This window comes from Paramormyrops kingsleyae, chromosome 4, assembly GCF_048594095.1.
Source record: "Paramormyrops kingsleyae isolate MSU_618 chromosome 4, PKINGS_0.4, whole genome shotgun sequence".
In the NCBI taxonomy this organism is placed as follows: domain Eukaryota; kingdom Metazoa; phylum Chordata; class Actinopteri; order Osteoglossiformes; family Mormyridae; genus Paramormyrops; species Paramormyrops kingsleyae.
This window is the reverse complement of record NC_132800.1, coordinates 48,528,228-48,551,293: the sequence shown is the minus strand read 5'-3', so window position 1 is coordinate 48,551,293 and position 23,066 is coordinate 48,528,228. Positions and strand designations below refer to the sequence as shown.

The 23,066-nt window shown below is 42.3% G+C and overlaps 1 long non-coding RNA gene across 2 annotated transcripts; it reads left to right on the top strand.

Annotated features, from left to right (window-relative positions):
* The first annotated feature begins 1,979 nt into the window (after positions 1-1,979).
* LOC111838751 (uncharacterized) lies at positions 1,980-18,757 on the top strand. Of its 2 annotated transcripts, none has more exons than XR_011990144.1 (6): positions 1,980-2,139; positions 2,881-3,022; positions 7,950-8,261; positions 12,961-13,281; positions 15,222-15,258; positions 15,780-18,757. It is a non-coding gene; the product is annotated as an uncharacterized lncRNA (long non-coding RNA). The 2 variants fall into 2 exon arrangements; XR_011990143.1 differs by having other exon boundaries at positions 2,854-3,022.
* The last annotated feature ends 4,309 nt before the right edge of the window (positions 18,758-23,066 follow it).

Here is a 23,066-nt window from a genome sequence, read left to right as displayed (position 1 = left end):
AGAAGGTAGCCTACCTGGCGAAATTGCAAACAGAAATTAAAAGGTCCACGACATATAATCGGGCCATATCCAACAAAAACCAGTTTTTAAGAACGTAGCCTACATGGCGAAATTGAACTACTTTCTGGACCAACATACGCAACAGTCGTCAGAGGGATGAGGACGTTAGGCACTAGGCAGCCTTTAGACCCCGGTATGCCAGATTACCAGTCCAGCCCTGGCCGTCACTCTGAAAAACACTTCAGTGTCAAAGACAATAATCTATCACCAAGCATCCACTGAACCTCATGTATACACAGGACCCAGCATCTTGCACTATGCACCTTTGCACTAAGTCCTTCTAGCTGAAGTCTCATCTGTACATACTGTATTTAATTGTTTGTTTTTTGTAGTTCTTTTTTTTTTGTATGTCTTTAAGTACACTGAGAGCAACGACAAACTACTTATCTACTATGCCTAAAATATGTGCCAATTACATGTTTATATTAATGTTACCATACTTTTTATAAACATCTAAAACTAAACAAACAGACGAAGAGCTGGGGGCTGGATATCGAAACCACAAACCTGGGGGTGTGAGGCCCCCATGTTGCCCCCAGTCTCTACCAGCTAGAGCAGGGCTCTTCAAATCTGGACCTCAATTCCAAATCCAGGCCTTGTTTTCAGTTCTCCCAGGTAGTTAGTTTAATAATTACTGATTCTGATTGGTCAGAGGCTTCACACCTGGCTCACAGGTAAAGGAAGGCTGGAAAACCAGCAGTGCTCGGACCTCGAGGACCTTTATTTGAATAGCCCTGAGCTAGAGGTTAACTAGCTCTCCAAACCTTTTGCAGAGTGAAAGACAACTAGGTCTAGTGTCAACCCCTGAGGCTGATCTTGACCCCCTTACCTTCTCACTGTGGATCTACAATTCCATAACACCCACCCCCCTCCCCCCAAGTCTCAACAGGTACTTCCGGCAAAAAAAAAGGCTTTTGGAAACTTACAGTGAAATTTCTACAACAGCATGGCATGGTTTACAAATCACTTATGACCTCAGTTTTTGCCTCAGTTGCCATCTTTCAATGATCGCACTACAATGCTAATTCCATGTCACATAAGGCTGAGCAAGCCTCTGATTGGTCAATAAGTAGGATATCCTGTCTGGGTGTGTCTGTCAAGAGAGAATAGCGCTCAGTCTGACAGGACTGCTGATAAGATCCAGGTGAAGTGAATCAATGGGACGCCCTCACCCCTGACTTACAGAGACATAATAGGCCTCTTGTCTCCTACTGATTTACAGAGATTAAAAGGACCAACTGCAGTGGTGCTTAGAAAACTGTATAAAACATAATAAAGACTGAAAAAAGGCTTGAGGTCAGACCCTCTGTATGCAGCACACAGTGTTTCTGCACAGTCTCACCCTCACATCCTGTATGACGATGTTTCTGCTTTTCAGATTGTCTGTCTGAGAATAACTTCTGCATCATCCTAATGATTTAGCTGCTTTATGTTCATGCAACAACAAAGTGGACCATCACACCAAGTAAGTACAAAACAGCCTTTATCAATAGGGTTAAAACATCATATGAGATGTACCTGGTCTGTCAGTATATCAGCATGAGAGCAAAGGTGGCCCTGGAAGTGGTGTGCATGTATGCAACAGCAGAGCAAAGTTAGAGACACCCGCTAAAAACTTTGCCTGCAATCTAACAATAAAACAGACGCCTGGAACAAGAAACGGGGCAGAGGGAACAAGGGGGCCGACCGCGGGCTGCAGTCTGCAAGGCTGATAAAGGCTCCTCCCCAGCTGTACTCCATCAGGCACCATCAGCCAATGAGGGAAATGTATTAAAGGTCACATGAGTTAACAAACAGCAGCCAGCCATGCTGCTACAAGGCAGGGCCGTAACAATAGCCTCTGACAGGATGTACTGGTCCACAATACAGTGTTTTCTGCAGCATCCCCCCCTCCATTCTTCATTTCACACTTTGTGTCTTTGCAGAAAACAGCTATGAGTCACATGAATGACACAGGAAACCAAGCAAGCTGAAGACTTTTTAAATTTTCCACCTGCACTTGCACGTTCTCCCCGTGTCATCATGGGGTTTCTTCCAGGTGCTCTATGGTTTCCACCTACAGACCAAAAACATGCTGAGGTGAGTTGAAGTTACCATGTTGTCCGTAGTTGTGCATGTGTGTGTGAATGGTGTGTTTGCCCTGTGAGGGGTAGGTGCCCCATTCTGGGTTATTCCCTGCCTTACACCCATAGCCTCTATGATAGGCTCCAGACCCCCACAACCCTGCACAGGACAAATGGGTATAGAAGATGGATGGATGGATGGGTGGATGGATGGACGGGCAATATTAATAAGCATTAACCCTAATAACCAAGGATGGACATAGCTTGTACGCAAGTACGCATTCACCTTTAAAAACGATACGTGCGACAATTGATTGTGGTAACAGTGAAAATGCGTATTTATTTTACGTTCATTTGCACTGATATGAAAACAAATTATAATGCATTTTAATCTTTATATGCTAACTCAACTTCATTTGCAGTATAAAGGTTAAATTGCAAGGTGTTTTCTTGTCATAGCAGCGCAAATGCACAGAAGTGGACATTTACGCTTTTACAATCAATCGATTGGCACAGGTATTGTTTTTAAAGGTGAATGCATACTTGCGTACCAGTTATATCCATCCCTGCTAATAACAAAATCTTCTTTATATACACTGAAATTTTAATTTTATTAATGAAGGGGTGTAGGTGTTGATAGTTTATGTTTAAGAGCAATCGGAATGCTACTGTATGTCTTGCTGAAGTGCTAAACATTCAGCCTTGTGGTTTTGTCACTTCTTTCTTAAAGGTTCCACTCCCCTTTATCTGCCTGCAGAGTGTGAGAATGGAAACGACAGAGACAGTGAAGGTACAGAGGATGACGAAGTGAGTGTTAGTTCCCACAGATCTGGGCTCAGCGACACACACACATATGGATCATCTGATGCTCCTGTTTCTTCTCATTGCTGGGCTCACAGGTGAGTGTCTCTCATTACAGTGGTACTGAATAGAGATCTCTCTCCTGCTCTTCACACACTGTCAGATACAGTTTGGAGATCAGGATGGAGATCTGCTGCTACATCAGAAGAAATTACTATACGTAGGTTGTGCAAAGATTTGGAAATAGCTGCTTCAAGTAACATACTCTTGAGAACTGGAAATATTATTTGGATTTTTGCAAGCATTTATTATATTTTGTAAGTTTTTTAATAAAAAAAATATTTGAACATGAAAATATAATCGCTTTATATAGTTATTTTGCAATATTTGCATTTATCAGTGCTATATTTCTCCTGAGTTCTGATATTTAAGACATGATCAAACTTCAATGGATCAGGATTTTGATACTATAAGAATAATACCCAAATTTACTGCATAATGCTGCAATGTCTGTCCTAGTGTACAAGCAGTACAAAGCCTCAGATAAACTGCCCATGTCTCTTGTACCCCTTGCATTTCTTACTGGGGTCGTATCAGTGCTAAACACCCTCAGTCATCATTAGCAGACCCACAAACATGCATTCACTGTGTGTCAATGCTTGATAAAATTCGGGAAAGCAGACTGAGAGTGCCACTAGCTAACAAATAGGGCTCGGGCCTGCCCGGAGCTACTTCCTAAGACACGGCTAACACCCATCGTCTGTGAGCTCCTTTGAGCTGAGCGGACATGATGGAAACTGAATCTCTGTAGGATTTACCCCCCCAAAAAAAAATAAAGGGGGGAGAACTGGGTGATGAGGACACGGGGGGGGGCAACTCTGACCTCCTGGACATGGGTTATATAGAGGAGGAGGAGGATGATGACCATCTCCAGAACACTATGTGGGTTCTGTTTGGAATACAGTCTGCATTTGGGTCATGTCTTGTATTGATGTCATGGCACCTGGTTATTGAACTCAGAACACCCCTTCACAACAGCATTTATTTGTTTATCAAATTCAACGATGAATCAAAGATGACACCAAGATGTTTACCATGTGACCGGAAGTTTTCTGAAATCGGCCCTAATTGTTCTCTGAGATCCTGAACAGAACAAAACTAGGGCTGGGCGATATCATATCGAGATTAAATCGCGCAAGCGCAATAATCACTAGGGCTTCAGATGACAGGCGCAACATTTGGCCATGCGCCAGCTTTTCTGTGCTATACGGGCATTTATTTACGCCCACAATTTCAGCAGTTTAGTAGTATGGCTAAACTATTAATGAGGCTTTGTATCAGAGGATGTGAGCAGAGTGGAGCGGTGAGAATTTCCGCTCCACGCTCATCTAGGCTGTTGGCTCCGCCCGCTCCTCCGCTCTAATTCGCACTAAGCCGCTCCGCTCAACACCGCTCCTCACTCCACTAAAATTTCCTCCCGCTCCAGTCAAATCGCTCCATTTTAAAAGAGGGACAAATAATCTGCATGCCTAACAAATGTCACCTTAAACCGAAGCCTTATGTCATAAAGAAATATGAGCAACGGCAACATTGCCAGTCAGAACAGAAAATATTTATAAAATATTATTTTTAAGAAACTTATACGCAACAACGGACAGGTTTGGCAATGGCATTCCACACAAAAATGAATAGGCTTAAAAATAAAGGAATCAGTGGGCTTTATTACGGTGGCCCCTAGAGACAAAATACACACAAAAGAAAAAGCAGAAACAAAATGAAAATGCGCTGCAAATTAAAAAAACACACGCAAAAGAAAAAGCAGAAACAAAATGAAAATGCGCAGCAAAACAAACGCTAAAGAAAAAGCAGAAACAAAATGAAAATGCACAGCAAATTAAAAAAACACACGCAAAAGAAAAAGCAGAAACAAAATGAAAATGCGCAGCAAGTAGACAATCCCAAAACGGAAGTGCTCCACCACGCTAGGGGGCGCGGTGAGCTCATGTGGCCCACTCGCTACACAGTAGTGATGGGAAGTTCGACTGAATTAACTGATTTGATTCTCCCAAGAGCCCTCGCGGCATTTGCTGCGGACATGCAGTTACGCTATTGAAAGGAATAAAATTAACGCAGCTGTTCACAGGGCTGTCAACTTTGGTCAGCCGGTTGGCGTGAGATTTTGCAGCGCATTTTCATTTTGTTTCTGCTTTTTCTTTTGCGTGTGTTTTTTTAATTTGCTGCGCATTTTCATTTTGTTTCTGCTTTTTCTTTTGTGTGTGTTTTGTCTCTAGGGGCCACCGTACTTAATAGCCTAAAGAATATACAGGCTAAGCATCCACGTTTTAAATTCCTCAATTTTTTTTCTGTTGATGCTGCTGCTGCGTCTCTATAAAATAAAATTTCACTGACAGCGTTACGTGAAATTAAAAAAAAATCCTATTAGACCTACTTTGAATGACAAAATGAATTTATTTGATTACCAATATTTACTTTATAGGCTTTTATACTTTATGGACTTGATATGCTACAACCATATAAAACTTGCTCACGTTTTGCTCTGGCTTCCGCCTGTTCGCGTACACTGTAAAAAAAATATACTGTAAAATAACAGTCAAAAGTCTGCCAGGTCCTGAAGTCCAATAGTGCTGATGTATATTTGCATAGCATGACATGGTACTGCCTTTGTTTAAACTTTTAACCATGATGGTGTTGAATAAGGCAACAGTATAAAATCCTGTATAAAATCAATGTATTGATAAAGATTTTAATAAAAAAAATATATATTCTCAATGGTTGTTTTGATGCAGTTTTTGAAGTTAGTTTTTTTTGGCAATTTCTGGACCTGCCTATTCTTCTGATGACCAATAGTGCTGATGTATGTTTGGTGAAAATGTTTTTCACCGTTAACAGATTTTGTCTAGCACTCCTGCTGCTAGACTTTTGACTTATTTTACAGTATATATTTTTTTACAGTGTGTGGCAGCCTCATTGCTTTTAGATCACAAGTTGGGACAGAAGGACAAATCAAATCAATTTGCTCATTTAATATTTAAATTTTTTATTAGGCTTGATTTTAGAAACCCATATTTAGAAACCCACCACAACTGAAAATGGAATGCCACAGATATTACTCTGTCCCATGTATTATTAGGTATGAAGCAGCCCAGGGTAACAGCTCTTAAGCTAGGGGCTTGTGTCAACAATCAAGCTATAGCCGGTGAATGCCAGGAATAATCCTACTCTGTTTTGGGTGTGGTATAAATTTTCATCGAGCCTGATTGGGATATTTAAATAGGAAGCAGAAATTTAATACTAGACATGCACTTACTGATCTTCATAAGTGTATATAGCTGAGGTACCCAAAAAAATAATCTCACCAAACTACCCTTATACGGTTGGAAATACAAAAAACCACGGCTGGAGCAACACTTACTACAGTATATCCCATGGCTGTGGAATTTATACTGTTGCCCTATTCAACACCATCATGGTTAAAAGTTTAAACAAAGGCAGTACTCTGTCATGTTATGCAAATATACATCAGCACTATTGGTCTTCAGGACCTGCCAGACTTGTAACTGTTATTTTACAGTAGATTTTTTTACAGTGTACGCGAACAGGCGGAAGCCAGAGCAAAACGTGAGCAAGTTTTATATTGTTGTAGCATATCAAGTCTATAACGTAAAGTATAAAAGCCTATAAAGTAAATATTGGTAATGAAATAAATTCGTTTTGTCATTCAAAGTAGGTATAATAGGATTTTTTATAGAGACGCAGCAGCAGCATCAACAGAAAAAAATTGAGGAATTTAAAACGTGGATGCTTAGCCTGTGTATTTTTTAGGCTATTAAGCCCACTGATTCCTTTATTTTTAAGCCTATTTTGTGTGGAATGCCATTGCTAAACCTGTCCGTTGTTGCCTACTGTATATGTTGCTTAAAAATAAATATTTTCTGAGTGGCAATGTTGCCGTTGCTCATATTTCTTTTTGATACAAGGCTTCGGTTTAAGGTGACATTTGTTAGGCATGCAGAATATTTGTCCCTCTTTTAAATTGGAGCGAGCATGGAGCAATTTGACTGGAGCGGGAGGAAATTTAGGTGGAGTGAGGAGCGGTGTTGAGAGGAGCGGCTTAGTGCGAATTAGAGCAGAGAGGAGCGGGCGGAGCCAACAGCCTCGTGGTGAGGAGCGGAAATTCTCACTGCTCCACTCCGCTCACATGCTCTGATACAAAGCCTCATTAATAATTTAGCCATACTAAGCTGCTTAAATTGTGGCCGTAAATAAATGTCCGTATAGCACAGAAAAGCTGGCGCACTGCCAAATGTTGCGCCTGTCATCTGAAGCCCTAGTGATTTTGCGCATGCGCGATTTAGTCTCGATATGATATTGCCCAGCCCTAATCTAAACTCATGACCTCTGTCTTGTTTTTATTAATCTGGAGGAAAGTCGTTGCTGTCCTGTTCTTAATATCCTCAAGACAGTCAGAAAGGGCCGTCAGAGAGCAGCAGTCACCAGGTTTTAATGGCAGATAGAGCTGCGTATCACCGGCATAGCAATGATATTTTACATTATAACGTTCGCAAATAGAGCCCAAAGGAAGCATGTATAGAGGGAATAGGAGAGGGCCTGTATCACAGCATTGGATATGTTTACAAGTAAGGCCATAGTACTGAAGGGGTGTGGCCATCCCACACAGTGACGAGCCCATTCATTTACCACATCTGGGCCTTTTACTAGTGATTTAAGGTCCTGGTTTTCCTCTCTGACCCTAGAACACACTCCCAGGCTCAGGTTCCCCATCCCACATCCTGCTGTAACCCTTCCCAAGATCCAACACTGCTTTTGCTTTTACAGTGTCTCTCTCTTGTCCTTATGCCAAAATGACAGTCTGTGTCTTTTACAGCATCCCCATGGTTCTGCTAAACACACGTGACCCTAATCCAAGTATTATACAAACCAAGCAGTATTACTTAGAGATGCTGTGATGTGGAAAATCTTTATTTATTTATTTATTTCCCACAGGTGCTGACAGTGTGTCCACAGTGAGAGAAGTGTCTGTACAGAGTGGAGGATCTGTCACCATCCCATGTTTCTATAATGACAGATATAAAACAAATGTGAAATACTGGTGCAAATGGAGTTCATGTCCTCCCATATTATGCACTGATTCACCCCAGGAAGGTAAAGTCTCAATCAGAGATGATCCTGACCAGCGAGTCTTCGCTGTGACCATCAACAATCTGACAGCTGGGGACTCAGATTATTATTCATGTGGTGTGAGGATCAGTGGACGTTCAGATGCTAGAGCATCACTTCACCTTTCAGTCATTGATGGTAAGATGTCCGTACTGCATACTGTAGCCAATGAGATGCACAGTATGTAACGTCATTCAATCATGAAGGAAGGACACAAACACAGAAAAAATAAAAATATTTTGGAAACATTTTATTTTATTTTAAGACTTTATAGACTAGATTCCAATTTTACTTTTGTTCACCAGCATAATTAAAAACTTTAAAAAGTAACAGCATCAGTTTAAATTTATTGTCTTTCACTCTGCAGCAGAGTCCTGGGTATGACGTTAAACTGCACCCGCAAGTGGTCATCCAAATTGCAGGGAAACTATTTTTTGGGGGGTTGGTGGCGGGATTGGCACTCCAGCCACCATAAAACAACTCACAACTGCTCGATACAAACAAGCATGATACTCTTCTGCTCTATGTGGGAGTAGCTCTGCTGCAGCCTCCTGCAGGAAGGCTGCACAAACCATGAAGGGAGCCCCATCCCCGGATGAGTCGAAACCATCTGAGAGCTAATAGGGTCAGGCCTGTTGGGGATCAGGGCTGGTGTGGTGTTGAGGCGTCGCTTGCTGCAGGGCGGCACTTGGGCCCCTGCTTGAGGTGACCCATCCGAGTGGGTGTGTGGAATGTCTTGTCTCTCCGGCAAGATGACCATCTTCCTCTGCTGTTGGGGGAGCTTTGTAAACTCCGCGTTTCAGTGGCAGCAGTCTCTGAGGTATGCAGACTGAGGAGTGGTCAGATCTCTGTAGGTGGGTATACCTACTTTTGGTCTGGTCGGTCTGACGGCTGCCATACTTAGGGAGTAGCTGTTGCCGTAGCGGATCGGCTTCTTCCAATGATGTCTGATGTCACTCCTTTCAAGGAGTGTATTATAAGACTCAGGCTAAGGCACACTTTGGGTGTCTTTTCTGTTGTCTCAGTGTATGCCCTGACCATGCTGAGTGATGTCTCGTTGAGGGAGGCATTTTCCTTGCAACTTTGTTGGTGGTTGAAGAGTGCCTACGAGTTGACACTCTGGTCATGGGTGAATTCAATGTGACCACTGGCACTGACAGGGCTGGCTATGAGGATTGTGTCGGTCCCCATGGGTCTGGAGACCGTGGTGAAAGTGGTTCCATGTTCCGTGACTTTGCGAAATGTCAGGGACTGTGAGTCGCTGGATCCTGGTTCCAACACCCTGAGCCACATCGTTGGACTTGGTACTCCAGTACTGGTGGTGTGGCGAAGAAGATCGATCACATCCTCGTGGGCAGACGCTGGAGTCTCCTGCAGAACTGCAGGGTCTACAGAAGTGCCCAGTTTGTGAATTCTGACTGCAGACTTGTTATTGCTACTCTGAAGATTCAGCTTAGATCCAGTAGGCTACCACCTACTAGGAGAACGAGGCTGGACTTAGCCAGACTCCAAGATCAAGCTGTTTCAGATGAGTTTGTACACAATTTGTGTGAACTTGCCGAATTGGGTGCGACTACTAACTCTTTTATGATGTGGGAGTCCTTCTGTGATAAGACTCTGAAGGTTGCTAAGGGTTGTGTTGGTGTTGCCAGTGTTTCCAGAAGGAGGTGTTTCACCTTGCAGGGCACCCTGGATATTATCGAGAGGAGTCGGAGCGCACGACTTGGTGGCAACTCCAGTCTGTACCGGGAACTGAGAAGCACAGCTGTGAGGGCTCTGAGGGCAGAGAAAGAGGTGCTTCTTAGACAAATCTGTGAGCAGGTGACACACCATCTATGGTCTAGCGACCCACATCCTGCTTACAGAGGAATCGAAGCATTACGCACATCTGAATCTGTTCCTTGGAGACTTGCAGTCAGGGCGAGTGATGGAACAGTCCGTACTGATGACACTGCTGTTGTGACCCGCTGGACTGGCTATTTTGAGCAGTTGTTTAAAGCTGACCCTCCAGCTAGGATATTGGACATCTCTAAGTCCATGGTTCTCACAGCTGACCCTCCGATCAGCTCTAAATCTCACTGAGATTGCACAGGTGGTGAATCAGCTAGGGTAGGGAAGGCCGCAGGGATCTGAGGTATCCGGGGAGAACTTCTCCAGGCTGGTGGTAAGGCTGTCCTCCTGGCATTGCAGGCAACCTTTACTTCCATTTTGGAGTCAGGCATCATCCCAACTGACTGGAATATGGGACTTGTGGTCCCTATCTGGAAAGGGAAGGGTGATCGCCTGGATTGCGGCAACTACAGGGGGATAACACTGCTCTCAGTGCCGGGTAAGGTCCTTGTCAGGGTCATCCTTAATAGGATCCGTGAACACTTGCTTGTCTGTCAGCAACCGGAGCAGTCTGCTTTTACGCCTAAGTAGTCTACCATCGATCGTATCCTTGCACTGAGGCTTCTCATCGAGCGCAAGCATGAATCTCGGCAGCCTTTGTCGATTTTCATAAAGCGTTCGGCTCAGTTGATCAAGTTGCCCTGTGGGACATCCTGAGACTTCGCAGGATCCCCCTGAAGTTGCTGGACATCATGGCCGGCTATACACTGGTACACAGCAAATGTGCCAGTGTTAAATTAACACTGCATGGTGTCTATATGTGACCACACCATTCAGTGTTACCTTTTCAGTGTGCAGTGAGTGTTGTTTTTAAAGTGTTAATATTTATTAACTCTTATAGTGTTAAATTTACAACCTAGAGTGTTGTCAAAGAGTCTCCACCTCTACATATGTGCCCCATTTTAATATGCGAACAAGACATCATGAGGATCAGAAGAGCCATCCCAGATTTACCCACCATCATGAGAAATACTCTGACCAAACAGGACCTTACAGCTTTTTCTTGTTTTGTATTAAAGTTTTTTTTGCTTGGCTCTGACAAATCTTGAAGATTAAAGAGCTGGGAGTATGTTGTTGTTGCATCATTGAAAAAACTCTTGAAGATGTACAGAACGTGTCTCCAGATTGGTATATATATATTAATAGTGTGGTAGTATGTTTGACTGTCAATTTGGGAAGAGGTGGAGACACGTTGTCCTAACACTCTAGGTTGTAAATTGAACGCTATAAGAGTTAATAAATATTAACACTGTAAAAACAACACTCACTGCACACTGGAAAGTGTTAAAGGTAACACTGAATGGTGTGGTCACATATAGACACCATGCAGTGTTAATTTAACACTGGCACATTTGCTGTGTACTGTGAGTGCTGTGCAGAGTGGAGGGAGAACCTCTGCGTTCTTCCCAGTTGATTCTGGCATTTATCAGGGGTGTATTCTTGCTCTTACTCTGTTCAATACTTGTATGGACTGGGTGTTGGGCAGGGTCGTGGGGTCCAGCAGCATGGGTCCAGTTGAGCAGGGTCGTGGGCCATCCGTTGTTAAAGAAAGATTTACTGATCTTGACTTTTCTGACGATGCTGTGATCATAACAGAGTCAATGGAGACTCTGATCGGGGTTCTCAAGAGACTGAGCGAGGAGTCTGAGTGTCTGGGATTGCCTGTGTCCAGGTTAAAGACCAAGATTCAGGCATTTAATGACTTCTTAGGCACAGCCATCAGTAGTGTGTCTGTCTGCGGGGAGCATGTCGACCTTGTCGTGAGATTTACCTCCCTCTGCAGTGACATTCATGTCTCTGGTGACTCTTCCTATGAAGTCAGCAGATGAATTGAAAGAGCATGGGGGCTGGAAAGGAGTGTGCTGCGCTCCCGATATCTTTGCAAGAGGATGAAGGTCCAAGTCTGTAGAGTCCTGGTGCTCCCTGTCTTGCTGTATGGCTGTGAGACATGGACACAATCCAGTGAACTGAGACAAAGACTGGATTCCTTCGTTACTGTGTCTCTTCGGGGAATCCTTGGGTACCGCTGGTTTGACTTTGTATCGAATGAGCAGTTGCTAGAGGAGTCCCGAATGAGACACATTACCTGCATTGTGAGGGAGCATCAATTATGGCAATACGGCCACATAGCACGTTTCCCTGAGGGTGATCCGGCTCGCAGGATCCTCATTGCTGAGGACCCAAGTGGCTGGACCAGACCAAAGGGGACGCCAATGTAACACCTGGCTGCGGTAGATGGATGGCCATTTCCGGAGGGTAGGACTGGACCGTGTATCTGCCTGGGGGATCACCAGCCGGGATCCCAAGGAGTTTTGCTGTGTGGTGGGTGTGGCAACGCACTGCATCAGCACATGCTCCCTGTCCTGACCTGACTCTGCAGCAGATTTGGGGAGCTATTTAACCTCTAGCTGGTAGAGACTGGGGGCAGCGTGGGGGCCTCACACCTCCAGGCTTGTGGTTTCGATATCCAGCCCCCGGCTCTCTGTCCTTTTGTTTAGTTTTAGATGTTTATAAAAAGTATAGTAACATTAATATAAACATGTGACTCATATTTTATGCATAGTAGATAAGTACAGTTTGCCGTTGCTCTCAGTGTCCTTTTTATGCATAGTATACCATATTGGCCTGAATATAAGATGACCCCAATTATAACATGACCCCCTCCCCCCCCCCACACACACATACTTTTTGGCAAGTTTTTTTAGAAAAATTCTAATGCAAGAAATTTTAGGGCTACATTACGGTACGTCTTAGGGCTATTTTACGGTAATTGATATTACGGTAAGTCAAAACACTCGTTACAAAATATGGGATTGGCGCCATCTATTTCCATTTAAGATGACACCACCTTTTCAGAAAACAAAACGTCTTATATTTGGGCCAACATGATATCTTATTTTCAACTGTGCAGAAAATCACAGTGTTTTTCCCTAATCTGTGTGTTCAGGTTCCCCAGGGCTGTCAGTGGACAAACAGGAGGTGACTGGTGTGGAAGGAGACAGTGTCAGTGTTCAGTGTCACTATACAGATGATTATGGTCAGAGGATGTGGTGTAAGATGGGCGGCTCCTGTGTATCAGTTAGATCTGGGAGTTTGGATCAGAGGCCTGTCCTGATAAGGGATGACACAGTAAATAAAGTCTTCAGTGTGACAGTGAGGGGACTGGAGACGAAGGACACAGGCTGGTATTGGTGTGCTGCTGGAGACCAGCAGATACCAGTTCATATTACTGTCAGTCAGACGACTACAACCACAACCAGCACTGAAGGTAACTGATTTAAATCTGGATGTGAATCATTTATGCTTCATTATAAATAGATAAATGCTAAATGACCCTAACAATTTCACTGATAAAGGGAGCTTGTGACTTTTGTAGGATAATCTGCGGGGGTCTGTGTTTACCAGGGTATTACCAACAAGCACCAGGGTGAACATATAAGTATCTTTATCATCTTCTGCAGTATGTTCCATGGGTCACACACTATGATGAAATTGCCATCTTGTTGGTCATAGTGCAATAATGTGATGAATAGAATATTAATATGAAAGACATTTAAAGACTGACAATCTGACTATTGAAACATAAAGAGGCCTGAAGCCCAAAGTAAATTTCCTATAGGGGGTTACGCCCCCCCCCCCCCCAGGTCCTCCTGAAGCCCACAGTCACTTCCTCGCTCCTGTCGATGTTTAGCAGCAGACTGTGGGCCTTGCACCACTCCACCAGCTCTCTCCCCCCTGTCTGTACGCAGACTCGTCTCCCCCCCTCATGAGGCCGTCATGCTGCTGTCGTCTGCATACTTTATGATGTGGTTAGAGGCGGTCTTGGTGGAGCAGGCGGATGTCAGTAGTGGGAATACTAGGGGGCGGAGGCAGAGGTCTGGGGTAGTTCCTGTGCTCAGACTGACGAGAGCAGAAGTGATATTTCCTGCCCTGACAGACTGTGGTTTCTCTGTCAGAAAGGCCAGGGTCTGGTTGCAGTGCCAGTATTATGGTGCTCTCTGTAGACCGTTTGAACGGTATGCAAACCTCTATGGATCAAGGGAGACGGGGAGGTTTACCTTGATGTGTTTTTAAATGCTTAAACAGATTGGCACTTTCTTACTTGTCCAATCTTTTACAAATTTACATCCCAACTAGAGCACTTAGGTCAACTAGCCAGATGGTTCTAGAGGTACCAAGATCGAGAGGCAAACAGAGGGCTGATCAGGCTTTTTCAGCAGCTGCTTCCTCTCTATAGAACAGCTAACTGTGTCATATCAGAAACTCCCCCTTATTAATCACTTTTAAGTCATTATTGCAAACTAACTTCTTCACCCTGGTTTATCAACAGAGGCTGGGATGAGACATTTCTCTTCTTCTATTTTATTGTTGTCTTATTTTCCATCGGTTCCTTTATGTGTGCTTGAGCCTACAGTGCATGCATTGTTATATTTTGTAATAGATATTCTTTAATTGTGATTGATTTTATAAATTTTTTTACTGTACAGCAGTTTGGTCAGCACTGGCTATTTTTAATGTGCTTTTCATATAAATTTGACTTTGACTTTGAATCCCAGGGGGAAATATCAACATATGTCGTATGTCCCTGGTGGTGTGTAAAAGCACATGGATATTTTTGTGCATAAGCCCTTATTGCGGCTCTGATGGCCCATGACAGGGCGGCTCTAGCTGTCCTTAGGGCCACAGGGTCACCGGACCTGAAATTCTTTGAACTCCCCTATTTAACTGTTGTTAAATATGGTTATTTATTGGGATTATACTGTAGTTTCTATACAGGTGACACAGTGAACCAGTAGGTGGCGCTGTTGCTTCACCCCTCCTTGTTTAGGGGTTTGAATCTGACTTCTGCTCTGTGTGTGTGGAGTTTGCATGTTCTCCACATGCTGTGTGGGTTTCCTCCCACAGTCCAAAGACATGCAGTCAGGCTAATTGGTGTCTCTAATACAGAGTTTGTGTCTATGTGCCCTGTGACTGACTGGCATCCTGTCCAGGATGTACTCTATCCCTGTGCCCTGTCCTGCCTGGGATAGGCTCCAGGCCCCATATCCCTGACCAGGAGGAGGGGTTAGAAGATAGATGGGTAGATGGCTGTAGTTTTATGTATCTGTATGAATGGACTGAAAGATCTTTAGGACTAACAAAACTTGGTTTAAACAATTTTTAAATTAACAATATTTTCTCCTGTTTCCACTTCTGTACATATTTTAGCATATGATGAAGAAGGAGTGAATAATGAAAAACCGAGGTAAGCATTTAACAGCATTTACAGTAGTGACCACACTGTGCAGCTAGCATTTACCTGATCACACAGTAATGGAATACCTCTGTTATGTTTATGGGAATAAAAACATTACTTGAGATGGCCTCCTATACAGCCTGAGCCTGCCTTATGCTGTTTGAAAGATGGATGGATGGATGGACTGATTTTACAAAATAGTGTAATGTCGTATAATATTAACTGGCAAATTCTCCAGCTATTCTCAAGTTCTTTGTTAATGTCTCCTGTTCCTCACATGTAGCCTGTGTAATAGTACAGATGTGGCTGAACCGTGTTGCTATAAAGCATGTGAGACTTTACTGTTCAGATCCACCCTCTTATTCAGATCCTTGGTCCAGCTGGCTCTGTATGTAGAACTGGGCTTATTGGTGCTGCTGTTGATCATCAAGGTGGTAATAATTCTATCTGTAGATTCACTGCATTGTTCTTCAGGTTTAAATGTGATACATGTGACTGACAGACACACTGATGTATTATATGTCTGACAGGTGGGATCCGGTTCTGGGTGCTGTACTGAAAGCTGGGACTGGTGTGTTTTATCTGATTTGCACCATCATCGCCATTCAGCTGCACTGGAGCTCCTATAGAAAGAGGGGATCCAATCAGAGAGAAGCAGAGGGAGGAGCCAATACAAACCATGAGTCTTAGGGAATTGTGATTCAAATTACAAGCTCATTAATCCCATTATAATGACTAGCATCAACTGAAGAAACCTCAAGGTTGTATCTGCAGGCTTACGCTGTGAAATGTATTTTAATATTTCAGATTATGCTGTAGCCATTTATTTGTCCATGAATCTTCCAGTGTCAGAGGAAGCTGGGAGGGGAATGACCTTTGTGGAGTAAAATGAGACAGAAGACCTGTAAAATAAATGGTTATGCTAACTGCAGTGAGGCCTCTCTCACGCAGCCCTGCTCAATCTGTCCAGTAAGTAAAACACACAGTGGTTGATCTGCAGTGTAGGATTGTGTGCTGGGAACCTGTACTGCCAGTGCTTTCTACTGCTAATGGCCTCTTCTTTACACCTGCTTTGCTGCCACCTGCTGGTTAAAGTTGTATTGCTTATGTAATAGGTCCGTATTTTTACTTTAATACAGTCAGGACCATAAATACAGTGGTACCTCAGTTCTCGAACTCATTAGAACTCGAATTTCTTAAAAGTCGAACGAGCCAGTTCGAAAAAAAAAAAATACCTAGAACTCGATCTGAATCTCAGAAGTCAAACTGTGAACACCGACCTAAGATAACTTGTATGTGCGGGGAAATGAGTCACGCAGCACATCTCTCAGCGGAAACAAAAGGTAACGCTTCAGTCTCAGCCTCGCATTCGCTGTGATAGCATCGTGCATGTTTATACTAGCTGAATACAAATATTTAAACAGTAAAAATACATTTAGACAATGATAGACAGTAACAGTAATTATTATTTAATAAAATACATTTAAAAAAAAAAGATTTCTTATTAATTGTTTTATTATTAATAATAAACCATTAATACATTTAACTATAATAATATTGTAGTGCTGAGCGGGGACGGAAGGGAGACAAAGGCGCAGACGTCAGGGTATTGGGGAATACGGGTTTAATTACAGGTAAGGCAGGCAAAACGCAGACAGATATACAGATAGACAATACAATGACCGAGCTGGGGAAACAAACGCGGACTAAATACAGAGGACTAATGACAATAGCCAGAAACAGCTGAATACACTGGGATTCCACACGGGGTTAACGAGGGGGCGTGGCACGCGGAAGGAGCGGACGATTGGGGCAGGACACATTGGGTTTTTTTTTTAACTTTACACATTGTTTGGATACATTTATGTTCTTACTTTACAAATTACTGTTTTGATAAATGTGCTTAGATTTGTTTAGTACAGTTAGTGCTGTCAAACGATAAAATCTTTTAATCAGATTAATCACAGGGTTGCTGTGGATTAATTTCGCTTAATCACGATTAAATATCATTTATTTTTAATCTATATTAATCACATTTAATTTTGCATGAGCAAACAGACTCAAGAAAAAAGGGAATATATATGCACTTATGTTTATTGAACATCTTGAACATGAGTCGGATGCATTCCATCTGCCACAGAAGTGCAATACCATGGACCCATATCAAAAAGCAAGACTTTTTGCTTAGCCGGACAACTTGTCGGATTTAAGGTACCTCAGTTTAAATGGTCTTTATCTTTGTTCGCTTACAATTAGCACAAACTACCATAAGTCCGACAAATAATCCAACTAATCATGAAGTCCAATTCTAGCCCGGTTAATTGTTAGCAATATCAGTTAATAACACATTATGCGCGGTGCTTTACATATAAAACTCCGTAGCAACACATCCACAGATAAGTTGGACGGTATAGCGTGTGCAACCGATTTAATGAGCCACAAATGAGAAGTAGTGCTTAAGCAGTATAAAACTACAACTTTCCCTTCTGTTGATAAAGGGTGCAGCCATCTTGGATTCTGAACTCGGGATCCTCTGTGTTGCTCTGAGATATTTCTCGGATCTCCGAGAAAAGGGAGCGCATGTTGTCACTTCCGGCTTCAAAACTCCGGAAAACTTCCGAGGGCAAATGAAACGCACTAAAACTGCCCGAAATGGGTTGACAGAGACATTTCAGGGATTTTGACTCATTCTGCGCTGCAGATGGGTTAATTGCGTTAAAAATTTTAATCAGATTAATCATGATGATGGATTAATCCGCGTTAACCCGTTAATTTTGACAGCCCTAAGTACAGTATATGCTCTTCTTGTTTTATCCGGTTCATTTTATGTTTAGATGCTAAAAAAAACATATTTAGGTGTAATTTTTTGGGGCCGGGAACCAATTAATTGGTATTTCATTATTTCTTATGGGGAAAATTCAATCAACTTTTTAGGATTCGATCCGGAGATCTGAACGGATTAAATTCGAGTTCTGAGGTATCACTGTATTTGGACAGATACAAAGTTTTTCAGTTTTCAAGTTCTGTACATTACCACAACAAATTTTAAAAGAAACAAGTCAGATGCAGTTGAATTACAGACTGTCAGCTTTAATTCAGTGGGTAGAACAAGAACATTGCATAAAAATGTGGGGAACTAAAGTAATTTTTCTACACAATCCCCCCCCCCCCCTTTCAGGGGCTCATAAGTAATTGAATAAATGAATATAACTGCAAATAAAATGTTCAATTCTAATACTTAGCTGAAAACTCTTTGCAGGCAATGACTGCCTGAAGTCTTGAACTCATGGACATGACCAGACGCTGGGTTTCCTCCTTTTTAATGCTCTGCCAGGCCTTTACTGCAGCAGCTTTCAGTTGCTGTTTGTTTAAGGGTCTTTCTGTCTGTAGTTTAGTCTTTAGCAAGTGAAATGCATGCTCAGTGGGGTTGAGATCAGGTGACTGACTTGGCCATTTGAGAATATTCCACTTCTTTGCTTTAATAAAGTCCTGGGTTGCTTTTGCTGTGTGTTTTGGGTCATTGTCCATCTGTATTATGAAACATGGGCCAATCAATTTGACTGCATTTGGCTGGATTTGAGCAGACATGATGTCTCTGAACATCTAAAAAAATCAAATTTTTTGCATTGTCAGCTGGAAAATCTCAAGCACAAGACCCATACTCATCCCTATGGATGAGTGTGGGCTTATTTTTAGTGGCTGGAGTGTTAATCCTGCCACTGACCCCCATTCTCAACATGTATGTTGAACTTCCCTACTAGGCTGAACAATGATTAACATCACACCCAAGATAGAGAAACTGCTCAAGGACCAAACAGAGCAGGATTATTCCTAACATTCACAGGATTTAAATCAGCAACATTATGACTGCTGATACAGATCCCCACCCTAAGAGCTGTAGCTCCAGGCTATTATGTATCTAATAATACATCAGAGAGACTGTCTGTGGCATTCCATTTTCAGTTGCGGTGGGTTTCAAAATATGGGCTTCCAAAAATCAAGCCTAATAAAAAAAATTAAATATTAAATGAGCAAATTGATTTGATTTGTCCTTCTATCCCAACTTGTGATCTAAAAGCAATGCGGCTGCCACACATAATATCTGCTCTATGGAAATGCACTCCCATAGCCACTAGGGGAGCTCTCACCTTCTTTCAGTTCTGCTAAATTATGTTGCAATTCATTCCACTTGAAAAGATACAACTTAAATAGAGTCAGTGTAAGTGTGTGGCTCGGTAGCCTAAGTATTTGGTCTTGTAATCCACAGATTGCTGGTTCAAATCCAGCTTCAGCTAGACAGCTGCATGTTTATGGGCCCTTGAGCCATGAAAAATAATGAATGTACTGTAGTGAATTACTATATTCTCAAATTACTCTTTGTAGTTTTGTGAGCAACACCATTTATTAAACAAACAATTCTGCATTGGCAGAATGAAAAATGAAAAATTAAAATAAACTATTAGTTAAGAAATATTCCTTGGAACAACAAACTGTGGAAATCTGAATTTACAGTATTACTTGAAGAAAGAGTCTGTTAACTTAACAGAAAATATGCTGGTAATTTTCTGCCAGTACATTTTCTGTTTTTTGACGGATTTTTTTTTTTTTACAGTGTAGAACTGCCCTTTTAATCAAGGTATTTGATCATTGATTGATTGATGAAACCCTTTATTGCTGTTGCAATACACCATGTCACTAGTCACAAGTACCAGCGAAAAAACTGGCCATCAACCTGACCATACATATACATCACATACACAAATAGGGGGTAGACAGGTCAGGAAGACAGGGGACTATAGGAAAACTCAGAGAAACAAGATTACGTGAGGAGAGTGGAGGTGAATAAAAAAAACAGCCCCCAGACTGTACTCCAGTAGGGAGTACAATATAGGAACAGAAAAAAACACCTCAGCAATAAGCACATAGTCACCACATCTCACAACACTAAAGTCGAGACTTGCAACAGGGGAGGGGAATGGGGAGGTGGAGGTAGTCCAGCATAGACAAACAGCCGTTCGGTCCTGCAGCCAACGGCGCTGTACATAGACCCGCTCGTTCACGCTGGGGGTATGAAGCGGCGAATGCGTGGGAAGGGGGTAGGGTGTCCTTGTGGTTGGGGGAGAGGAATGCAAGAGAGTCTCACTGCCTTGTTCTTCAGGGGGAGTTGTTGAGCTCAGCAGCGGCCTTGGCCAAGGCCCGTGCTGATTAGGGGGGAGCCAGAAGCAGATAGAATGGGGTTGTTTGGGTTTTCAGGCAAGAAACTGTAATTTCGCAGCTCCTCTAATGTCCATGCTGGTCTCCGCCATTCAAATCCTTTGCAGAGCCGTGAGCCTCTCCGTGATGTTATCAAATCTGCGGTCCATAGTCACGGTGATGTTATTATCTGCGGTCATTAGACACAGTGATGTTATCCAGTTTGCGATCTATAGCCATAGTCTGGGCGCCAACAGCTCTGCCAAGTCCGTCAATAATCCCGGCCAGCCTAGTTGGGCTTTGAGCGGCTGTCACCGTTTTCTTCAATTTCCGATAAGTCAGGGCAATGCCTAATCCAATCAGCATCAGACCTGTAATCATGGTTCCGAATAGGTAAATGTCTTCGATGTCCTCCACGGAAAGAGCTGCCAGACACACGACCCTCCACTTCTCCCATCCTCCCATCCGTCCATAGCCAGCTGCGTACGTTCCTGCAGGACAGTCAGGTTCCCCTGAACCTGGGCTTCTCGTTGAGAAGATGGTGTCAATTGCGTTGAGAGACCAGTTGATCAAATCCATAATTTCCTTAGTTTTGAAGAGCAGGGCTGAGAGAGTCTCTCAAGTATAGACAGTAAGACAGTAGACTAGACGAGACGAGAGGAGCAAAGCAGGGAAGATAAGGGGAGGGAGAGGGAGAGAAGTGCGTCCGTCTCCGCTGAGAGCAAAATGTACCTGTACCTTGCCTCATAATAATATTAAGAAAAACTGTAAAATAACAGTGTTTTATGTAAAAGAATAAAGGACATTTTTTGTAAATTTAATGTTTTTGCACATCATTTGAAGTAAAACATTTTACTGTAATTTTACAGTTTTTGTTTGGCAGCCGCTGCTGCCAGTCATTTTACAAGATTTTTTTTTACAGTGTAGGGGAAACACTGAACGCCATATGGATTACACTTAACTACATAGATCAGCCATTGATATACTCCCTATTTTTCTGTCAAATGCTGTGCCAGCCAGATTCATAATGTTTACTACAATAGCTCCTTGCCTCTCAAAGTGCGGGGCGGGCACCCCTAGTGGGGAAGAGACCAGACAGGTGGGGTGCAACAAACATGAGGAAAGTTGGCTTTTTATGCCAATATTATGTAATACCTTTCTTTAGTGCATATAAAGAATAGCAACCTATACATTTTACATAGACACACCCACAATATGCAAAAGTTATGAAAAGAAAAAAAGTGATGATGTGGTCTCATTTTTTTGAGGGGGGGGGGGGGTGGAATAACACGTGCATGGGTGCTGAGTAGATCAGTCCTCTATATTTACTAATTCATGCTTTTGGAAGACATGGAGCTGTTAGTCTACGTAAAAGTGAGGGGCTGCTGCTGCCTCACCTGTGCAATTTCATTCTGGATAATCTTTTTAAAAGTAATTTAAAAAGCATTGGACTTAAAAGGTAAATGTCAAAGTAATATAAAACTAAGGATTTACCTCAAAATTACACAGAAAAATGCAAAATTTTTAGTATGGTCATAAATCTTTAAATTATGAATTACTTTTTAAAATACAGTTAAAAATGTTGTGATTTTACATAAATTTGTACGTAATTTGAGAAAGTGGGAAACATACAGTATAAATTAAACAGTATTTTTCAGTATGGATTTTCCACCATCGCTGACGAATTTACATATAACTACGCTTCTAACTACAGCTCGTGAGCTGTAGTTCGAACGACACAACTTAACGACAGTGTTTGCGAACGTTCGTTCGAACTATGGTTTCGAGAAACACCTGCGTTGTTCAACGATACATCGCACCACGTAAGTCCGCAGTATCGTTACCTATGTAGTTTGAACTATGGTTTCGAGAAACACCTGCGTCTAATCTATTTTTATATCTGCCACCAAACAAGATTCTACAAGAATACACTGCTGTGGCAGAAACTATTTTATACCGTGGCTGGGGAATTTATACTGTTGCCCTATTCAACACCATCATGGTTAAAAGGTTAAATAAAGGCAGTACCCTGTCATGCTATGCAAATATACATCAGCACTATTAGCCTTCAGGACCTGCCAGACTTTTGACTGACATTAAACAATAGATTTTTTTACAGTGTACGCGAACAGGCGGAAGCAAGCAAAACGTGAGCAAGTTTTATATGGTTGTAGCATATCAAGTCTATAAAGTAAATTAAAGTAGGGCCTATAAAAGCCTATAAAGTAAATATTGGTAATCAAATAAATTCGTTTTGTCATTCAAAGTAGGTCTAATAGGATTTTTTAAATTTCACGTAACGCTGTCAGTGAAATTTTATTTTATAGAGACGCAGCAGCAGCATCAACAGAAAAAAATTGAGGAATTTAAAACGTGGATGCTTAGCCTGTATATTCTTTAGGCTATTAAGCCCACTGATTCCTTTATTGTTAAGCCTATTTTTGTGTGGAATGCCATTGCCAAACCTGTCCGTTGTTGCCTATATGTTGCTTAAAAATAAATATTTTCTGAGTGGCAATGTTACCATTGCTGATATTTCTTTATGATATAAGGCTTCGGTTTAAGGTGACATTTGTTAGGCATGCAGAATATTTGTCCCTCTTTTAAATTGGAGCGAGCGTGAA